Source organism: Emydura macquarii, unplaced genomic scaffold, assembly GCF_026122565.2.
Source record: "Emydura macquarii macquarii isolate MOO-44397 ecotype Brisbane River unplaced genomic scaffold, CSIRO-AGI_Emac_v2 contig_499, whole genome shotgun sequence".
Lineage (NCBI taxonomy): Eukaryota > Metazoa > Chordata > Testudines > Chelidae > Emydura > Emydura macquarii.
In genome coordinates, this window is record NW_027130636.1 from 4,554,488 (window position 1) to 4,577,308 (window position 22,821).

At 45.8% G+C, this 22,821-nt stretch overlaps 1 protein-coding gene across 1 annotated transcript in view; it reads right to left on the reverse strand.

The window, feature by feature from the left end:
- MSL2 (MSL complex subunit 2) overlaps positions 1-22,821 on the reverse strand; it is a 38,596-nt gene that overhangs the window by 5,020 nt on the left and 10,755 nt on the right. The gene's annotated exons all lie outside the window — the stretch shown is intronic.

Genomic DNA, 22,821 nt, shown 5'->3' on the forward strand with positions numbered 1-22,821 from the left:
ATAGTGTATGGCTGGGTTTTGATCACCAAAGGAACAAAGCCCTATATTCATTTTATCTTACAATACAACATTTTTCTCTTCCCCTCCCCATATTTTAAAAGTAAATAGAACAGGTGTTAGCTATAAAGGCAACCAAAGCATGCCCTCCGCCCCCGATATCCTGCCTCCTTTGCCATCAGGCTTCTCTATTCCCTGGCCTCTAGCCCAGCTGCATCATTTTTCTCATTTTGAACTATCTTTTAAAAAGCTAAACGAGGTACTTATTCAGTATCTTCACTCCGCGAATGTGTGTTACTCAGTCTCGTGAACTGCACTGTTATATGCACTGCGTGGGCAATCTGCCCTAAGCGTCTCTACCACAAAGCTCCACAGCAGAGAATGCCAAAGCAGAGGGGAAGGAAGGTGTATAGTACACCACCCTAGAAACCCACATCTCAAAGGACTAGAATTATTAAACAGGGTAAGTAACCTCTTCTTCTTCAAATAGCATCGTTATAGGTGCTCCACACTAAGTGACTACCAAGCAGTTCCCCTTAAGAAGGAGGAAGCTTTGGAGTAGAGTCCAAATCTGAAGAAAGCACACACAATCAAACACAGCATCAGAAGTAGAGTCATGGGTTGCCGCATAATGCTCAGCAAAAGTATGTGTAGAGGTCCAAGTTGCAGCTCCACATATTTCAGTGATAGGAACATTTTTCACAAATACTACTGAAATAGAAATAAATCTCACTGAATGAATTTGTATATTTGAATGATCTGGAGATCATTAGATTGGTAGCAATAATTAACACAGTCAGATATCCACTTAGACAATCTGTTTGGAAATTGGTGACCCTTTACATCTGTTGAAAATGGAGACAAATAATTTGGGAGACTTTCTAAAAGATTTAGTCCTGTCAGGGTACAAGGCCAGGGCTCTCTTGACACCAAGTGGGTGTAACAGTGACTCTTCCTTATCCAGGTGAAGTTTAGGGTCAAAGATTGGAAGGTGAACAGGCTAGTTAATATGGAATTCTGAGAATACTTTTGGTAAACTCTTGGGGTGTGATCATAATGTAACTTTATCTTTGAAAAACATTGTGAAGGGGGGTATGCCATAAGGATCCCTATATCCCCACGCCAAGCAGACATGATGGCTACCAGGAATGCTAGTTTTATAGATAAATAGAGGAGTGAACAGGGGGTGAACCAGGACTGAACTGGTTCAAAGGTGGTTCTGTAAGGCATTTAAGAATCAAATTGAGATCCCAAATTGGAGTAAGATGTTTGACTCACAGAAATAGATTTCCGAGTCCCCTAGGGAACCTCATTGTTGTTGGGTGAGCAAACACGGAATAAACCTCTGTTGGGGAACAGAAAACCATGATGGCTGCCAGGTGGATCCTAATGGAGCTCAGTGACAGTTCCAAGTTTCTCAGTTCTAGGACATAGTCCAGTACATCTGACAGTGATGAGGATGTGGGTGGAATGTGCTTAAGGTCACATCAGTGGCAAACACTTGTACATTTTTGCAAGTAAGTGTAGTACGTAGCATGCTTTTTTTTCCGTGACAACACTCTTTTTACCTCTTCTGAACAGGTTGTTTCTAATCCAGTCATGCTTTGAGGCAAAGAAATTTGAGACTGGGATGAAAGATTTTCCCATGGTCTTGGAAGAGAAGATGAAGGATGGTCTGGAGAATGATTGGTGAGCAAGCAGCCAACTGTATGAGATAAAGGACCCATATCTGTCTGGATCTGACCATTAGAATTATCCTGGCCTTGTCTTTTATCATCTTGATCATAACTTTGGATATTAGAAGTCTTGGAGGGAACACACACAGCAGACCCAGCGACCACTGAAGAAAAAGACAACAACCAAGGAATGGTGACCCAGCCCCCTCTGGATAAGAAATGTGCACCTCTCTTGTTTCTGGCTATGACAAACAGATCTATCTGGTAGTTGCCCCATTGCCAAAATATGCAGTGAAGTAGAATGGAATCTATTTCCCACTCATAGCCTTGAGAGCAGTGTCTGCTAAGAGTATCCGCAGTCACATTCTGACTGCCCTTAACATAAGCTACTATGATGTTGCTGGGACTGCATACGCACCAATTCTGAAGTTTGACTGCTTTGGCGCAGAGGAAGGGGGATCTTGCTCCTCGTTGGTTGACATAGAACATGCACGACATGTTGTCCATCATGACCTTTATGTATCTGCCCTGATCAAGAGTAGAAATTAGAGTCAGGCATATCTGACAGCCCTGAGCTCTCCAGCAAGTTGATGTGCAGAGTGACATCAAAACGTCTCCACCCGCCCTGGGCTGAATGGGAATGTAGATGTGCTTCCCAACCTAGTAGGGATGTAATAAGTACCACTGGGGAAGGGTGGGCAAAAGGGACTCCTGCGCTGTTCTGAGTGGGTTTCCATAAATTCAGGGATTCTTTCACAAAGGGATGGATAGAAGTTTGTTTCTGCTTGGTGAATAAACTGTCCTGAGCCAGGCCTGAAGACAACACATTCGCAATCTTGCATAGTCTATAAAAAAAGTTCCAGCTGCCATATGGCCTACCAGCTATAGACAGTTTCTGACCCAAGTCTGTGAGCTGATCTGGATTGGGTTAACTATATTGGATAGGGCCACAAACCTGTGCATTGGGAAGTCGCTGCTATCAAACTGAGATAAGCTCCAAAGAATTACAGTGTTTGTACAGTAGATAAGGTGTCTTTTTGAATGTTCAGTTATAGACCAAGTTCGAGGAAGATGTCTATGGCCTTGTGAGTAGCCAGCAAAGCTTCTGCATGACAGCAACTTTTCAGAAGCCAGTCATATAGGTAAGGGAACATGAAATCCCTTTTCTGCAGAAGTGTGCCACTATTACTGACATAACTTTTGAAAAGACTCTTGGGGCCAATGAAAGGCCAAAAGGGAGCACCCTGTATTGAAAGTGGTCCGAACCTAAGTGAAACACAGAAACCTTCTGTGAGAGGGATGGAGAGAGGCATGGAAATATGCATCCTAAAGGTCAAGGACTGAGAACCATTCCAATGGCACAATTAGTGCTCTAAGTTATCATTTTGAATTTTTGTGCCTTCACAAAGGTGTTGAGTAGCCTTAAGTTGAGGATGGGTCTCCAATTGCCATTCTTTTTTTGGAACCAGGCAATATCTGGAATAAAACCCCTTCTCTCTGTGTTGCATGGGAACAGGTTCTGTAGCACCCAAGAGTAGGAGAGAGTCTATTTCTTGTCTTAGAAGGTGTGGATGAGAAGAGTCCCTGAAGAGGGCTGGGGAAGGGGGGTTGGAAGGCAAGAGGGAAGTAAAGTGGATGGAGTACCCTGTGGAGATGATCTCCAAAATCCACTTGTCCGTAGTGACAGACTTCTGAAGCATGCTGTAAGAGGTAAAGGCAGTCACCAAAGGGAGAAAGTCAGGCAAAATATTGCAGCCAGTATGATCGGGATAGTAAGCCAGAACTTTTAGCACCCAGTCAAAACTGGTGCTTAGAGGCCAAAGGCTGCAAGATCAAAGACTGGTACATAAGATAGATTTTTCCTTTGGAACCTCTGCCTTTTGCACTGGTGTTCATACGGCCTCTAGGAGCTATAGAATTTAGCAGGGCAAGATCTCTGCGCTGTCTGGGACTTACTAAATTTTCTTTTATCAGTAAGTGTATAAATCCTCAGTGAATCCTTTAATGAGTCTAAAGACTTGTCTGTGTTCTCTGCAATGTCCTGGAGTCCTTTAACATGTATAAAGACTTACTTGTCTGTGGTCTCCACAAACAGTTTGGAGCTATCAAAAGGAAGATCCTCTAATGTATTCTGGACTTCTCTAGGAGATCCTGAGAACTGGAGCCAGGAGACTCTCCTCAAAAGTACCACCATAAACAGAACAAGAGGCGGTGTCAAGAGAGGCCGACAGACATGTTCTGGCCTTCTGAAATGATTAGCTGAAATTGCCCCGTGGTCTGATGGGTCTGAAGTGGTGGAGAACCAAAATAAACAGGAGGTAGGTATGTCAGTACCGGATGGGTGTCTGGAGACCTGTTGTTCCTAAGCATCAAGAACAGACTGGTACAATGCAATGGTGAGTCAGGCATCTTGGACACAGCAAAGTTCCAAGGAAATCAAAATTGCTGTGGTATCAAGAGACTGTCTGTTCCACGTCCATGGCCTGAGTAGTCTTTTTCGGTACTGAATGAGAAGAGATAGACCTCTTCTTACAGCCTTTCCTTTGATGGTATCGATGATCTAACAACCAATATTTAAGAGTCCTTAGGCTTTACAATTTCTTCAGTACCTGAGGAACCAGCAGCTTCATAGGTACTGGGTTGCAGATCAACTGGTGCCAAAGCTGCTGGTGTCATCGGAGACCACAGATTTTTCAAGGAAGTTGTCTACCTGGAGGGCTTGAGGTACGGTCCTTGGAGATCTTAAGAGAGGAATGTTGGCTTTTTCTCTTAGATGCGCTTGGGAAGTACAGTTTTGAGGGAGTAGAAGTAGCCAACTTGTCTGGAGACCAGTGTACTGGGAAGGGCCTCTGGCTTAGATCAGAGGCTGGGCAAAGAGATCCCTCCATCATAAGGAGACAGTTTGATCTCCCTGTTTTTTCTAGCTCTAGATTTTAATGCCAGACAAAAGCTGCACTTTTGGGATGTGTGAGACGCACCAAAGCAATGGATTCACTGGGAGTCTCCACCACTCACTGGGATTGCCTCCCAGCATGACAGGCAGCATTTACAAGCAGGAGAAAACCAGGTTACTTACCAGTAACTGATGTTCTTAGAGATGTGTTGCTCATGTCCATTCCACTATAGGTGTGTGCACGCCTCTGTGCACAGTTACCTGGAACTTTCTTCCCCTTAGCAGATCCCGTAGGGCCGGCTCCGGCACCCCCTGGAGCCCTGCGATGTGAGGTGCTGCCAGCCCTACACCCCCTCAGTCCCTTCTTTCTGCCAACTCCGGCAGCAGGGACAGGGGGTGGGTTGTGAAATGGACATGAGCAACAAATCTCGAAGAACATCAGTTACTGGTAAGTAACCTTGTTTTCTTCTTCGAGTACTTGCTCATGTCCATTCCACTATAGGTGACTAACAAGCACCTTTGGAGGTGGGTTGGAGTTACCGGTGAGCTGCCCTCAGCACTGCTATGCCAAATCCCACACTCTCTCACCTGCTGGACGATGGTGTAGTGGGACGTGAAGGTATGCACCGACGTGAAGGTATGTGGTGGCTTTGCAGATATCCTGCAGGGACACTCTCTCCAGGAAGGCTGTAGACGAGGCTTGAGCTCTGGTTGAGTGCACTGTGATGGTTCCCAGAAGTGGCACCCTCGCCTTCTCGTGGCAGAACTTGATGCGTGATGTTATCCACGAGGAGATGTGCTGGGTGGAGACAGATAGCCTTTCATCCGGTCGGCCTCTGCGATGTAGAGCTGCATCGATTTCTGGAACAGCTTTGTACGCTCGATGTAGAAGGCCAGGGCTTGTCTCACATCCAGCGAATGCCATCTCCTCTCCTCCTCTGAACCATGAGGTTTGGGAAAAAACACAGGGAGAAAAATATCCTGATTACAATGAAATTGGGAAACCACGTTGGGCAGGAAGGCTGGATGCGGCCTCAACTGAACCTTGTCCTTATAGAACACTGTATAAGGGGGCTCCAAGGACAGGGCCCTTATCTCGGAGACCCTCCTAGCTGAGGTAATGGCCACCAGGAAGGCTACCTTCCATGAAAGCAGGAGCAGAGGGCATGAAGCCATGGGTTCAAAGGGGGGCCCTGTGAGTCTTGAGAGGATAAGGTTGAGTTCCCAGGGAGGCACTGGGTCACGGACCTACGGATAAAGCCTCTCCACCCCCTTGAGGAACCTGACCAATATGAGATGGGAGAACAGTGATCTCCCCTCTAGCGGCTGATGGAAGGCCAAAATGGCCGCCGGCTGAACGTTCAATGAGGCCAGTGCCAGACCCTGAAGCTTTAGCTGGAGCAGGTCCTGTATAGGCAAGAGGCTGGGTGGGATATCCCAGGACTCCACCCAACAGGTAAACTGCCTCCACTTAGCCCGATACATGACCTATGTAAGGGCTTCCTGCTGCCAAGCAGGACTTGTTGGACCTGCACCAAGAACTTGCTCTATGTCCGTCAGCCACAGAGCCTCCAGGCCGTGAGGTACAGGGAGTCCAGGTCTGGGTGCAACAGGCGACCATGGTCCTGGAACAGACGGTTGTGCCGCCTTGGGAGCTCCTGGGGTGGGGCAATCGAAAGGTCCAGCAACATGCTGAACCAGTGCTGCCTTGGCCAGGCTGGAGCGATCAGTATAACATCCTTTCTGTCCCACTTTATTTTCAGTAGAACCCTGAGCAGGAGCGGTATGAGCGGGAATGCATACATGAGGTTCCCCGCCCAGTCCATGAGGAACTCATCGGAAATTGACCCGGTCTCTCGACCCCGGGGACAGCAGAACCTTGGACGCTTCTGGTTCCAGGCCGACGCAAACAGGTCCACTTGGGGAATGCCCCACTTCGGGAAGATCACTGATGACACCTCTGGGTGTAGCGACCAGTCGCAGATTGCCTCGTCGGTCCTCACTCCTGGAAGGTGAAAGGCCGTCAAGTGGAAATCGTGCCTCATGGCAAGGTCCCACAGACAATAGCTTCCTCACAGAGGGCTGAGGAGTGCGCTCCCCCCTGCCTGTTTATGTAAAACATGGCTGCGGTGTTGTCCGTCAGCACCTGCACCGCCCTCCCTGTGAGGAATCGGAGAAACACCTTGCACACTAGGCAAATGGCCCTCAGCTCCTTCACGTTGATGTGCAGGCGCCTCTCCTCCCCCGACCAGAGCCCCTGGGTGCCTAGGTTGGCGCTGATGTGGACCCCCCAACCTACGTTTGAAGCGTCGGAAATTAGGGTGACCAACAGGACCAGTCTTCGAATGGAATGCCCTTAAGCACTGCCCAGGGAGTCTGTCACCAGTCTAGGGAAGCTAAGACAGCTGGGGGAATTGTGACCACCTGGTCTAGTGGGTGTCTACTCGGAACATAAACCGAGGCTAACCATGCCTGAAGTGGTCTCAGCCTCAGGTGAGCGAATCTCACAACATTTGTGCAGGCCGCCATGTGGCTTAACAGTTGAAGGCAGTGCCTGGCTTTGTTGTGGGGCATCGGTGCAGCTGGGAGATGACAGAGACCATCACCTCGAAACGTGGCTAAGGCAGGAAGGCTCTGGCCTGGGAAGCATCCAGGGTAGCCCCAATGAATTCTATGCGTTGCACTGAGGTTAATATGGACTTCTGTTAATTTATGAGTAGCCCCAGTCTGCGGCACAGGGAGCAAGTGAGGGTCACACTGTCCTGCACTTGGGACCTGGACCTGCCTCTGATCAGCCAATCATCCAGGTAAGGAAAAATTTGCACACCTTTTCATCTCAGGTGGGCACCCACTACCGCCATGAACTTGGTGAACACCCTCGGAGCTGAAGATAGGCCAAAGAGCAGGACTGTAAACTGGTAGTGGGAGCCAGGTACCATGAAGCAAAGAAAGCGCCTGTGACTGGGAGAATAGACACATGAAAGTATGCATCCTTGAGATCGAGGGTGGCATACCAGTCTCCTGGATCCAGAGAAGGGATTATGGGAGCTAGAAAGACCATGCGAAATCTGAGCCGTTTGACATATTTGTTTAGATGACGCAGGTCTAATATGGATCTCAGATCCCCCTTCACCTTGGGGATGAGGAAATACCTTGAATAGAACCCTTTCCCCCTTCTGCCTTGAGGGACCGTTTCCACCGCTCCCAGATTGAGGAGGGTACCCACCTCCTGTAAGAGGAGCTGCTTGTGGGAGGGGTCCCTGAAGACAGATGGAGGGAAAGGGTTGTTTGGGGAGGAGGTGGGGGGGGGGAGGAGGAGGAGGTAGACAAACTGCAGGGCATAGCCCTCTGAAACTATCTGAAGGACCCAATGGTCCAAAGTGATTTTTGCCTATTCGGGGTAAAAGGCCTTAGCCTGTTTAGGAAGGGGTGGGATGGATCCAGGAGAGCTGTCGGGGCACCATCCTCAGGTGCACCATCAAAATTGTCTCCTTTGGTTACCTGACCTCCTAGGGGGCCCTTGCTGGGAGCTGAGGACAAGCTAGGGGGCTGATTCCTTCTTCTAAACCGCCTATTTCTATCCCGTTGTCTACAGAATTGGAAAGGTCTGGGCTGAGACCTTGGCTGCTGCTGCGCCTGGGGGGCGTGACTGACACCTAGAAAACTGGGGCGTGTAAAGGCCCAGGGAGCGAAGCGTGGTCCTGGAGTCCTTCAGACCGTGCAACTTTGCATCAGTCTGGTCCGAGAATAAGGCCGACCCATCAAAGGGGAGTTCCTGGATGGACTGCTGCACCTCCTGGGACAGCCCCGAGGACTGCAGCCACAAGCACCTTCGCATACAAATGGCGGAGGCTATAGCCCTGCCCGCCAAGTAAGCAGTGTCCCAAGACGTCTGGAATGCTGCTCTAGCTACCGTGGTCCCCTCCTCCATAATAGTTTTAAAATCTGCAGCCTGGTCCTGGGGCAGGGCCTAAGCAAACCGTCTGAGGGAGTCCCACAGGTTGAAATTATACCTACCCAGGAGAGCTTGCTGGTTGGCAATCCTAAACTGAAGGCTTGCCATTGAATAAATCTTTCTCCCAAACAAGTCCAGCTTCCTATTTTCCTTGTTCTTGAAAGTCGATCCTGGCTGACCCTGCCTATCCCACTGGTTCGCAGCGTCTTACTACCAGGATTCCCGTGGTTGGGTGGGTGAACAAATATTCAAACTCCTTGGCTGGGATGTAATATTTCTTCTCAGCCACCTTTGATGTCGGGGCGATCGAGGAAAGGGTTTGCCGCAGGGCCTGCACAATCTTAAGGACCCCTTTGTGGACTGGGAGGGCCACTCGAGCTCGGGCAGCCACCACCAACACATTAAAGAGGCTATCTGCAGCCTCTTTTGGCTCCTCCACCTCCAGCCCCAAGTTGGAAGCAATTCTCTTGAGCAGCTCTCGGTGCACCCTGAAATCATCCAGTGGTGCAGAGTGGTCCTGGGAGACTGCCTCATCAGGATTGCAATTGCACAGCCTGCGGGTGTGCCACCTCCTGGCGGAAGGTTGTACCTGCTGAGGTTCTCTCCTGGGGGTCCTACTCCTTGTTCGAGAAGTGATGCCCACGGGCCTTCCCCTGTGCAGGGGGCATGGACTGCACCCCCAACGATTTAATCAATTGGGGCCCAGGTCCCACCTGGAGACCCTATGGAGCCCAATAAGGCCACTGGGGTGGCCCCTGTCCCTGGGGCCAACCTGGGGTAACTGCACCACAGGCTCTGGCACTTTATGGGTGCATCGACTCGCCCAATGATTGTTCCCCCTGGGAGACCCCGAAGCATCGTCGGAGGCCCTGGACCTGCGGAACCATGTCCGTCTCAGGTCATGGGAACCCTTCCGTGCTGGGGAACGCCCCCTCAATGCCTCCGACCTGGAGGATATTGAGGACTGTCTCCGTCGCCGCGAGCAGTGCTGACAAGCGAGGCTGTGCTCCGAAGAGCTAGTACCGAAGTGTCGTCTCAGTACTGATGATTTCTGACGCTGCTTGCCTTGAAGCTCTGTAGAAGCCTTCGGTGACCGAGGTTGGCGCAGTCCCGAACTCCTCGGTACTGAGCCAGACTCTGGCAACCGGGTTCTGCGCCGCCTCGGTGCGGGCGAATCCTACGGTGCCAGGTCTTCTTCTGATGACCGGGTTCTGCACTGCCTCGGTGGGCGAACTCAACGGTGCTGGATCCCCCGATGGCGACCAGGTTCTGCGCCGCCTGGTTGCGTGCGAACTCCTTGGTGCCAGACAGCGGGAACGGGAGCTGTCCGAGCGCCGCCTGGCAGACCTCGACCTGTGCTGCCTCTTGGCTTGCGCTGCCTCCGGTGCCATGGATCGACGTTGGCGCCAAGAGGGAGAATCCACGTCCCATGTCAGTGCAGGTCGGCTCGATGATGCCGACCTGGAATGACTGCTCAGGGAGCAGCTCTGCTCTAGCCTAGGTGACTGTCCAGTGGAGATCTTCCTCCCCCTACCAGGGATCTCCTCTGCCATTCAAGGGGACCCAACGCAGGTTTCCCCTGTGACACCGGCCCCTTCTCCCTCAGCAGAGGGTGGGGCGTAGGCAAGCCCAACAAGGCTCTTGCATCCTGAAAAGCCTCTGGCATCGCTGGCATCGGCAGGGGCACTTCTTCCACTCCCAGGAGTCGGGGGGAGGCTCCCTGACCCGAGATGAAGGCATCCGAGAAAGAGTCTCGACGGGCCGAGGTTGGTGCATCTTCGTACTCGACCCCACCCATACCGATGGTGCAGAGGAGTGTCCACGCTCTGCACACTGCTTCCTCTTCTTCGGTACTGGTGATGTTGCATGCTACTGAGTCATGGGCGGTGCCGACAGTGAGCTCTGTACCGAAGCCACATTCTGTACCGAGGCGGAGCGAGTGGCTCAGATGCCGGGCGGAGCGCTGCCTCCATCAGCAGGGCTTTCAACTGGATTTCTCGGTCCTTTTGAGTCCTTGGTTTGAAAGCTCTGCAGATTTTGCACTTGTCCTCTCTGTGGGTTTCCCCCAGGCACTTAGGGCAGCTGTCGTGGGGGTCGCTGAGCGGGAAGGCTTTCCCACAGGAAGCACACGGCTTGAAGCCCGACAAGCGGGGCATGGCCCGGCCATGCGAAGTCCCAGCAGGGACTGCCTTATCTCTAACTACACTTAACAACTACTTAACTAACTAAAACTAAACTCAGAATACAAAAGTCCAAACAAGGGGAATAGTACTTGCTATGAGCAAGGCTAGTTCCACCAACTATCACGGGCGGAAAGAAGGAACTGAGGGGGCATAGAGCTGGCAGTTCCTCACATATTGCAGCATGTGCGCGGGACTCCAGGGGGGCGCCGGAGCCGGCCCTACAGGATCTGCTAAGGGGAAAAAAGTTCCAGGTAACCGTGCTCGGAGGCGTGCATAGACCTACAGTGGAATGGACATGAGCAAGCACTCGAAGAAGAACCAGGCATGCCCTCCCAGTAATGAAAAGCTCCAAAGAGGGGAGAAACAATTTAAGGGTAACCGTCCTTAAAAACAGAAACAAAAAATGTAAGTTTCTTTTTCAATTTTTTTTATATTACTATGACTACTATCTAAAACTAATAAGATCTAATGAACTAAACTACTATAAAAACTATGGGGTCACAGTTGAGGGAAGCTCAAAACAGACAGCTGCTAAGGCTCCATTTCAGGACAAGGCGGTTGGGAAGGAATCTAACACCTGCACAGCGCTATATAACATAGTGCTCGAGAATGAATAACATGCACATGTGGACCAAACAGAGACAGCTATATAAAATCTCCAATCAAAGGGACAAAGGGCACAAGCGCACCTGCAGTGGAGCACCCATAGGGACAGCTGCTCAAGGAAGAAGCTTATGATTTCTCTGAAGAGAGGGCTAAACATTACAGAACACATGGTTTGGGGAAAATTCAGGACTGGGAGTGTATTGGGATCACCCTGCAAGTAGTAACCAAGACTGAGAAGAGAGAGAAGCCAGAGCAGGGCTGTAGGCAGACTCCTGTGGCCAGAGCCGCTGAATCAGGGCTGGCTAGCACACAGACACTCACGATGTGACCTACATGCTTGTAGGCTAGTTGTAAGCGTGAGTGTCTCGGGTTGGAAGCTACAGTAGAAAAGCACTGTGATGCACCCAGGGTTGCAGGGCAAGTGGTGACAATCCTTCACTGGTCTCAAACCCTGTCACAGGGTCATCTGCAAATATTCTCCTCCCCATTACCCAAATCATTAATGAAAATACTGAATAGTACTGGACGTGGAACAGGTCCCGCAGGACCCCACTAGATATGCTTTCCCATTTTGACAGTGAACCACTGATAACTACACTTTGAGTACAGTTTTTCATCCAGTTGTGTGTCCACCTTATAATTTCATTTTAGCCCAAATTTCCCTAGTTTGCTTATGAGACTATCATGTGAGACGGCATCAATGACATTATGAAAGTAAATATTACAATCAAGGCCTCTAAACTCCGGCATAAATTGGACCTAAATTCTTCAGCACTCTGGTGAGAGAGACTGGAAATTTAACAAAATAAACATGAAAATACAATCAGCACAGTAGATCACACATTATATATTTGGAAACTAAAAAGGAATTTAATATGCCAAGACATAATATGAACAACTGCATCACAGAAGTTTGGGGAAAAGGTGGAGGTTCTGGTGGCTGGACAAGGAGCACTTTTAATGAATGCTTCTGCCAGCTCAGAACATGAGGGCAGTTTGAAATTATGGGATAACTTACTGTTTCTGCTAAAATAATCAGCAGTGAAACAGTTAATTGTTACATTTAAATTGTCATGTTTGAATTTCAGAGTTAACAGCCTTTGAGATGAATGGATGAATGCTCACCTATCTGAGCTACTGCTTCAGGTTGTCTACGAATTTATAAAGATAACACTGCATCAGTTTATAATACCTTTACGTTTCCAAAGTTATTTTCACATGAAGGCTAGACTTTTTTTTTTAATTAATACTTTGACTCTAGATCACAAACCTGTGGCAAATCCTGAAGTATTATAGAAAGGTGATCATAATGTCAGGCCAACTATGCATCTTGCATATCACATGTGAAATGAAACCATCAATGAATAACAACTATCAAGTGTTCTGAACAATACTGCATGGACTCACCACTTCCATCTAGCCATGCAGCATTGTATTAACAAGAAAAGATATCACTAACACACCAGTGAAAGTCTTATATGTACATAAAATGACAATATACTGAATACTGTTAGTTTTTTCAATCTTAAAAAGACAAAACAGAAAAAAAATAACCTCAACAAAGAAGTGAATACAGAAAAATTCATACCACCTCAAACATCTCTCCACACAATGAGGGAAGACACAGTGGCAACTACCAGTCTTGTATTACCTCTTCAGAGTGGAAGAGTTAAAGATAACATACTACCATCCATAAAGTTACCATCTGTGTCAGTCCTGGAGAAGAAGTAGCTTCAGTGAGGTTTCAAAATAAAACAAGCAAGACAAGAATATTACTACAGGCAGTAATAAACAAGGCCACCACTCAATAGGTTTTTTAAAAGAAGTATTAAACAGACACTCCCAGACATTTAAAAAAACACACACAGAGAAGGGATAAGAATACCTTCTAAAATATGAAGCTTAAACCAATCAAAACCTCAAGAATTTAACAAACTCAAGTAAGGGACAACTTGGGGAGAGAGGAGAAAAAACCCTCGAAGGAGGATAGGAGTTTGTGCTCTTGAATTAAAACAGGATCTTTGTTATCAGAAATACCAGTGTACAGGAGGTACAGGAGTCGTCTTCAACATGAATGGAGAAGGCATTCCTTCTTAACTTGATATTTTTTCAGTATGAAGAGCTGATGACTGGTAGCTGCTTACTCAGGTGGGTAGCAAATAAACTCCTGGCATCTCCCACTGAAGAAAGATCTGATAGATCAATAACAGATCAAAAGTCCACTCGTGAGGATCTTACATAAATCAACTGAGTTTCCCCCCCAATACCCTGCCAGGTATGAAACCAGGAAAGATCTGTGGGGGAAGGAGCTCACTGCCAGACTTTCAGGGCTGACTGACAGAAGGCACAATGCAAAAACTCCTTACTTGCTTATGTAAAACATGGTGGCCTGACCACCCATTTGAATCAAGTCCACTTCTTATGATACCAGGTACTAGTACTAATAGGACCATGTTCATTTCCAGAACATTGGTATAATAGCTTTTCCTGCAGAAAAAAGCCTCCATAATTTAAACCATTTTTGTAGCACTTGATAGTATCAATATTACCCTTTCCATATTGGAGAGAAGGAAGCTGCAGTGAACCATAGGTCCTTGACTCATTCAAGTATGCCCTCGTTTATTGGCATGGCTAGGCTCCCTTGCTATGGAAGTTAGACCACGCGGAACAGTTTATAAAACTTTTCCTGCACTTCTGTCAGCTCAGCACTAAGGGTCTCAGTTAAACTGGCAAAATGCTCCTGGTATGCCTTGAAGTTTTCAGGTGGGGATGCTGGGTTCTGGGTCACTGCCTTGCCTGGAGGAGATATAATAGGGAGCAAAGAGAGCAGGGGATTGTCTTAAGTAAAATAGCTCCTCCAGATCCAAAATGTCTCCTAATAATCTGGTGGTCATAAGGCTCTGACCAGTAAGAGTGACCTGGTTCTCTGAGGTAGTGTGGGATGAGTCTCTGTCATACTAAGACAGAGGACCCCACATTGCCCAATAGGTCCATGGTTCCATTTATTAGGAATAGAGCTGGTGTGGAGGGGAGCGCAGAATGTCAGGGAGATTTTTGGGTTGGGAGGACACCAGTATGATCCTCAATCCCCATCCCTGATGATGGTGACAATGACCCAGGGGGCCTGATGGAGAAAGAGATTGGGGGCTGGTTCCAACTTGATTCTGAGAAGAATAAGGCAGATCTCAATATGCAGCTAGCCCTCTTCTCCAATTTAAGGGAATTTCTTCTGGAGCCAAACAGATGGCTGAGGTCAGTGATGGCATTGAGGAGCTCTGAAGACAGCAACAGAGATTGTTCCAAGGAGATGGTGTTGCTTGTATATAAAAGATGAATACACTTACACTGAGGTTAAAATAGAAGTGGGAGGCAGACCTGTTGTTGGTAAGGATAAAAGGGGTAAAAAAAACAAGGGTACTGTCAAGGTAGGCCTCTACTATACACCACCTAACAAGGAAGAAGAGGTTGATGTGACTTTTTTTAAAACAACAAAATCATCCAAAACAGGACTTGGTGATGATTGGGGACTTCAACTACCCAGACATGTTGGAAAATGATACAGAGGGCACAGATTATCCAACAAGTTCTTGGAATACACTGGATTCAACTTTTCATTACAGAAGGTGGAGAAAGCAACTAGGGGAGAGGCTATTCTGGATTTGATTCTAACAAATAGGTAGGAAATAGCTGAGAAGGTCATAGGTAGTTTAGGTGAAAGTGATCATGATTCTAAGGAATGGTAGGAGGGAAAACAGAGGAATAAAGACAATGGACTTCAAGAAGGCAAACTTCAGGAAACCCAGAGAATTGGGAAGCAAGTCTAAGGGAAAAAAAGAGTTCAGGAGAGTTGGCAGTTTTTTTAAGGAGACATTAGTAAGGGAAAAAGAGCGAACTATACCAATGCATAGGAAAGATAGAAAGTATGGAAAAAGGCCACCCTGACTTAACCTGATCTTCAATGATGTGAAACTCAAAAAAAGATTCATACAAGAGGAAACTAGGTAAATTTACAAAAGATTAATATTAAAAAAAACGCATAGGGACAAAATTAGAAAGCCCAAGACACAAAACGAGGTTAAATTGGCTAGTGATATAAAGGGTAAAAAAGAAGCATTTTACAAATACATGAGAAGCAAGAGGAAGTCAGGGACAGGGTAGGCCCATTACTAAATGAGGAGGGAAAGAAAGATAGAAAATGCAACGATGGCCAAAGTGTTTAAATTTTTACCAAAGAAATTAGCAGCAATTGGATGACTAACATAGCAAACATCAGTCTAAATGTGGTAGGATCTGAGGCTAAAATAAGAAAAGAACAAATTAAGAATTACTTAGACAAGTTAGACATCTTCATATCAGCAAGGCCTGATGAAATAGATCCTAGAATATTTAAGGAACTGGCTGAAGAGACCTTTGAGCCATTAGTGATGCTCTTTGAGAGCTTGTGGATGACAGGAGAGATACCAGAGGACTGGAAAAGGACAAATATACTCCCTATCTATGAAAAGGGGAATAAAGACAACCCAGAGAATTATAGACCCGTCATACATCTCGACTTTAGTAAAGCTTTTGATACTGTCCGACATAACCTCAAACTAACCTACTATAAGGTGGGTGCACAATTGTCTGGAAAACTGTACTCAGAGAGCAATTATCAATAGTTCACACTCAAGCTGGAAGGTCATATCGAGTGGGGTCCTGCAGGGATCTGTCCTGAGTCTGGTTCTGTTCAGTATCTTAATAAATGATTTGCGGATGATACCAAGCTTGGAGGGGTTGCAAGTGCTGTGGAGGACAGGATTAAAATTCAACATGATCTTGACAAAATGGAGAAATGGTCTGAATTACATAAGACAAAATTCAATAATGACAAGTGCAAAGTACTACACTCAGGAAGGACTAATCAATTTCACAAATACAAAAAGAGAAATGACTGTCTAGGAAGGAGTACTGCAGAAAAGAATCTGGAAGTTACAGTGGAACACAACCTAAATATAAGCCAGACATATAATACCATCAAAATAAACAAAAGCGAACATCATTCTGGGATGTATCAAGAGGAGTGTTGCAAGCAAGACACGAGAAATAATTCTTCCCTGCTATTCAGCATAGTAAAGCCTCAACTGGAGCACTGTGTCCAGTTCTGGGCACCACATTTCAGAAAAGATATGGACAAACAGGAGGAAGTCCAGAGGAGAGCAACAAAAATTATTAAAGATCTAGAAAACATGACCTACGAGGAAATATTGAAAAAATGGGGTTTGTTTAGTCCAGAAAACAGAAGACTGAGGGAAAAAATGATAATCTTTAAGTATATAAATGGTGATTAAAAAGAGAAGAGTGATAAATTGCTCTGCTTAACAACCAAGGACAGGACAAGTAGTAATAGACTTAAATTACAAGAGAGATTTAGGTTAGACGTTACGAAAACTTCTTAACTGTAAGGGTAGTTAACCACTGGGACAAATTACCTAGGGAAGTTATAGAATCTGTCACTGGAGATTGTTAAGAACAGAATATGCAAACACCTGTCAGGGATGGTCTAGATAATACTTAGTCCTGCCTCAGTGCAGGGGACTGGACTAGATGACCTATCAAGGCCGCTTCCAGTCCTACATTTTTATGTTTCTATGACATCAATCCTTAATGCAAAGGTTGCAAAGCTAAAGTTGATGTCATGTTCTGGACCTGTGATGTTTGTGATACTCAGGGCAATTTCGCCAATGTGGAGGGTGCTGAGACAGTCAGAAGCACCTTGGTGGAGGTAAGTGCTAACATCCAGAACTAGAGTCTTGATGTTGAGGGGAGTCCTAAGACTTGTGACTTTTTTTATATTTCTTCCTGCTCCTGGTTATGAGGGAAACTCCCATGCTGGGAGATCATGCTTAAAGCATTGCTCCTGCCTTTTCTGAAAAGTCAGTGCCAAAGACAAAGCAACCCCAAATGGTCCTCAGGGGAGGCAGAGCCCTCACTCTAGCACTGGAGGCATAAGCCCATGAGGTTTAGTCCTGGCTTGTCAGTACACTTAGGGTCTTTGGCATTCCAGCTCAAAGGCAGACTCACCAGGTGGATTTCTGGTCTGACATTACCCTTAGACATTTTCCCAGTATGAAGAATGTTAGGCAACTGTCTCTCTGGCAGAATCTGATGAGAGAAGGCCTGGTAGATCAAAAATTTGTCCAAGATATAGCTTCTTCCTAGGTGAAAGAGGCATCTGGGATGGTCATCGGTGATGAACATAAACCCTTGCGGGAAGAGAAGGACTTGAAGCCAAAGTCTTATGCTCAGCCTTGAGGTAGGAAAGTGGTCCATCTTGGGGCCACGCAGCCTGTTGGCAGCCAAGACCAAACAGAAAGTATTGCCAACTTGGCAGAAGCCCTACAACTACACTACACTAAACTCTTCAATAAAAGAAATTTTTTTCCCCTCAGAAAGTTTTGCTATCAGATAATGGGGCATATGCCCCTCACTTCAGATTCACTGCCATCTGTGATAATAAAGAACTGCGCAGTGGTTGGGACCAGACAAGGATAAAAAGACCACATATACATCTAAGATGGTTTCTGCTTGCCAGAAGGTTCTGACCCCATGTGCGTAAGACACATGCACATCATAAGTAGGATCCATATGGTCAATACACAAAGAAAAATGATTTATTTATCCCCTTTCAATTTGTGTGAGGGTACCCATAGCACAGGTTAGGTAACCTGGTCAGCTGAAACACAAACACTGAACACAACTGAAGGAGGAAAGCTGTACTGGATTAAAAAAAACTGATTTAAGGAGGGGAAGAGAAGACAGATATAAAATATAATATATAACAAATGGAAAAAAAAGGAAAGTTGTTAGTGAATTTAAATCAGAAGTTCAAACTTGTAGGAAATTGAAAAGGGAAGCAAAGGAACATGAGAAGAACTCGATGGCCAGCACGGTTAAGGACAATAAGAAGGAGGGTTATTAAGTATATTAAGAACAAAAAGAATCCCAATAATGGTATTAGTCCATTACTATATGATAATTGTAGAACTATCAATAACAAGACAGAAGTGTCCAATAAATATTTCTGTTCTGTATTTGATGGAAAGAAACAGATGATGTAGTTATATCATATGAAAACACTCTTTTGATTCCACTAGTATCTCAGGAAGATGTTAAACAGCAGCTACTAAAGTTAGACATTTTTAAATCTGCACATCCAGATAACTTGCATCCAAGAGCTTTAAAGAAACTGGCTGAAGAACTCACTGGACCATTAATTCTGATTTTCAATAAGTCTTGGAACACTGGGGAAATTCCAGAAGACTGGCAGAATGCTAATGTTGTACTAATATTCCAAAAGGGTAAACAGGACATCCTGAGTAATTACAGGCCTGTCAGTTTGACATCGATCCCAGGCAAGATAATGGAGTGGCTGATAAAGGACTCAATTAATAAAGAGTTAAAGAAGCGCAATATAATGAATGCAAATCAACATGGGTTTATGGAAAATAGATCCTGTCAACTAACTTGATATCTTTTTTTGATGAAATTACGAGGTTGGTTGATAAAAGTAACAGTGTTAGATGTAATATACTTAGACTTTTGCAACGCATTTATCTTGGTACTGCATGACATTTTAATTAAAAAACTAGCATGATATAAAATTAACACGGCATACACTACATGGATTAAAAGCTGACTTATTGATAGGTCTCAAAATGTAATTGTATATGGAGAATCACCATTGAACAGATGTGTTCCCAATAGGGATCAGTTCTTAGCCCTAAACTATAATGTTTTTATCTATGACCTGAAAGAAAACAAAATCACCATTGAAAGTTTGCAGATGTCACAAAAACTGGGGGAATGGTAAATGATGAAGAGGACAGGTCACTAACACAGAGTTATCTAGATCACTTGGTAAGCCGGGTGCAAGCAAACAACATGCTTTTTAATTTGGCTAAATGCCAGCATATACAGTAGAAGCTCAGAGTTATAAACCCAGAGTTACAAACTGACCGGTCAACTACACACATTATTTGGAACCAGAAGTACACAATTAGATAAAAAAAAAAAAAAAAAAAAAGGAGCAGCAAATACAATACAATAATGTGTTAATTGTAAACTACTAAACAAATAAAGGGAAGTTTAAAAAAGTTTTGACAAGGTAAGGAAACTGTTTCTTGTGCTTATTAGATGGTTAAAAGCAGCATTTTCTTCTGTTTTAAAATTGCATTAAATCAAAGTTCATAGTAAACTTCTGAAAGAACCACCATTATGTTTTGTTCATAGTTATGAACAACCTCCATTCCCCAAGTGTTCGTAACTCTGAAGCTCTACTGCATATCCAGGAACAAAGAATATAGGCCATGCTTATGTGAGGGGGGACTCTCAGTCACAGATTCCCAGGATAAAGATTTGGGGGTCATGCTGGATAATCAGCTGACCATGAGTTCAGTGCTGTGCCTAAAAGGATTTGGATGCATAAACAGGGGAATCTTGTGTAAGAATAGACAAGTTATTTTACCTCTGTATTTGGCACTGATACAACTCTGCTGGAATTGTGTGTTCAATTCTGGTGTTCACAATTAAAAAAGGATGTTGATAAATTAAAGAGGGTTCAGAAAAGAGCCACAAGAATAATTAAAGGAATAGAAAACATGCCTTATACTGATAGACTCGAGCTCAATCTATTTAGCTTAACAAAGAGAAGGCTAAAGGGCAACTTGATTATAGAAGTACCTATACGGGGAACTGCAATGGGGTACCAAGTCTTTGAGGGCCCCTGCTGGAGGGCCCACAGTCCTACCAATAGCCCCAGGAAAAGAAGAAATAAAGAGGGGTCAATCCTCCAGACTTGCCTAGAAAGGCTGCAGGGAGGCAGTCAATCTGAACCCAGCAGGCTCAGTTAAAAGAAGCTGCAGGGCCTGAACAGGTCAGTTGGTGGCTGGGACCACCAGAAGGGTGAGGAAGGGCGGGAAGGCAAGGAAACTCTCCAAGCATAGAGGCCTTGGAGAGACCCTGAGCAAACAGGAAACAGAAAGAGAACTTCAGCTCTGAGGTAAGGGTGAAGAAGAAGGGGTGACGTGGGAAATGACCTAGGGAATAAATAGCAGCAGCAACAGAGTTAAAAGAAGCACGTGGCTGCTGTTTGTAGGGTCTCAGGGTTGGGAACTGGAGTAGTGGATGGGCTCGGGTCCCCCCACAAGCCACTGGCAGACTGGTCAAGGCCCTGAGAAGGGAAGAAGTGTTGTTTAGAGGCCCAAGTGAACGGCAGGACTCAGTCTCCAGGGAGAAGGCCCATGGGGCACTGCTCTATAACAAGGCAGGGACAGACTGAAAGCTAGCCCAGAAGGGGCTGAAAATTGAGCCCAGAGACAGGGCTAAAGACAATAACTAGGGCACGGGGACAAGCCCTGTTGGATGTTTTACCCCAGAAGGTGTTTTGTTCAATCATGCGTTAGATTATGTGTGACTTACTCAGTAGGCTGAGCCATTGAAGACCGTGTGACAAGGTTAACAGCTGACAGGGGGCAGAATGTATGTGCAAGTTCACACCCAACCAATAGAAGGCGCTCATGAGAGTTGTGTGGCACCACTGTCACAGGAACAAATATTTAATAATGGGCTCCTCAATCTATCAGAGAAATGTATAATACAATCCAATGGCTGGAAGTTGAAGCTAGACAAATTAAGACAGGAAATAAGAAGTAAACTTTTAACAGTGAGGGTAATTAACCAGGGGAACAATTTACCGAGGGCCATGGTGGATTCTCCATCACTGACAATTTTTTAAAATTGAGATTGAATGTTTTTCTAACGGATCTGCTCTAGGAATTATTTTGGGGCAATTCTATGGCCAGTGTTATATAGAAAGTCAGACTAGATAATCACAGTGTCCTTAATCTATGACCTTAACCTATGAATCTATACTATAAAAAAGTTCAAATAGCTGTTTTAAGAATTTTATTCTCAAAAAGCTCTTATCCAGTTTATTCAAAACTTTCACAGCATCTTCACTCACTGAGACAGTCATAAAAACTTGAATGCATTTGTAACTGGGAATTTTCTGTGGTGTTTTTAATTTGGGGGGGGGGGGGGGGGAGCCTGTGTGCGCCTTAGTTTCCCCTATATTTTGCATGGCTATCCAGTGGAGGAAAAGAGATCTAGCTGCTCTCAGGACAGACTGGAGAGGAGTAGAGGGGGAGAGTGTGTTGCCTAGCTGTCTGAGCCTGAATGCATCATCTAAAAGGACTGGCCAAGGCCAACCCCATATCAACAAAAAATCTGAGAACACGGTGGGAAACCCAATCACCAGGACACTGACACCTAGCAACCAATGACCCAGCGGGAGATGCATTTCCCTGACCTCTCATCAGAGAAGCTGAGCAAAGGTTCCAGATTGAGAGCAAAGGAATGGAAGATGTGAAGTAGAAGGATAAAGTGTTGGCTTTTGGAGGAAGCTGGGAGCTCTCTCACTTGGAATTAAGAAGGTCAAACAGAGAGAGACAGAGCATGATTCGCTACAGCTTGGCTGGGGCTCTGCGTTAACCAGAATGGACTATGTTTTAACCTTCATTTCTCTGTGCTAACCCAAGAACCTTGGAATCCTGTGTGCCAGGGGACTAATAAATGGCTATCCTGTTTTGACAAGGCTGCCTCAGTGTTGCTGTAAATACTCACTGAGATCTGGTCTACACTATAGACATATATTGATATAACTATGTTGCTCAGGGGTGTGAAAAATCCACACCCCTGAGCGTCATAGTTATACCGACCTAACACCCTGGGCAGACAGTGCTATGTCAGCGGGAAAGCTTCTTCCACCAAAGTAGCTACCGCCTCTTAGGGAGGTGGATTAACTAAGCCAACAGGAAACCTCTCTCCTGTCAGCTTAGAGTGTCTTCATTAAAGCGCTACAGCGGCGACAATGCATTTCAAGTGTAGACAATCCCAGAGTGTGTTGTGCTCTGAAGGGGCACAGTATCCCTCCTGCAAGAGGCCTGGCTTGGTTGGATTCTCTGCAATGACTCAGGAAAAGAGAGAGGGATTGCGGTGCGAGTGGCCCAGTCTTGGAGGCCATGGGCTTGCCCGTGAAACCATGTGGGTACTTGGGGCCCAGCACTCTAAAGGGATCGCTCTCAGGAGATTGATTACAGGCCAGGGCATAGACCAGACTCTGTGACTTCATGACAGCATAGAAGAGCAACTACCCACCAACCTGGAGAGAGAGGACATAGAACTGCAGAGCCAAGACACAAACCCCGATCCTGCAACTCCAAAATAATGAACATATATAGCTTGATCTAAAGAAATATCTATTAACTGGAAGGATCCATGTTATTTCTAAGCTGCAGTTAAACAGGCAATATGAATATGGTCATTCAAAAACAAAACCTAGCCTGCTCCCATTGAAGTCAATGGCAAAAAACTCCACTGGCATCAATCTATCTCAAGATTTGATAATAAAACATGCTAGTATCTGAGCATCTTCCAAATAAAATCAATTAGCAATACCAAAGTTCCTAATGGACT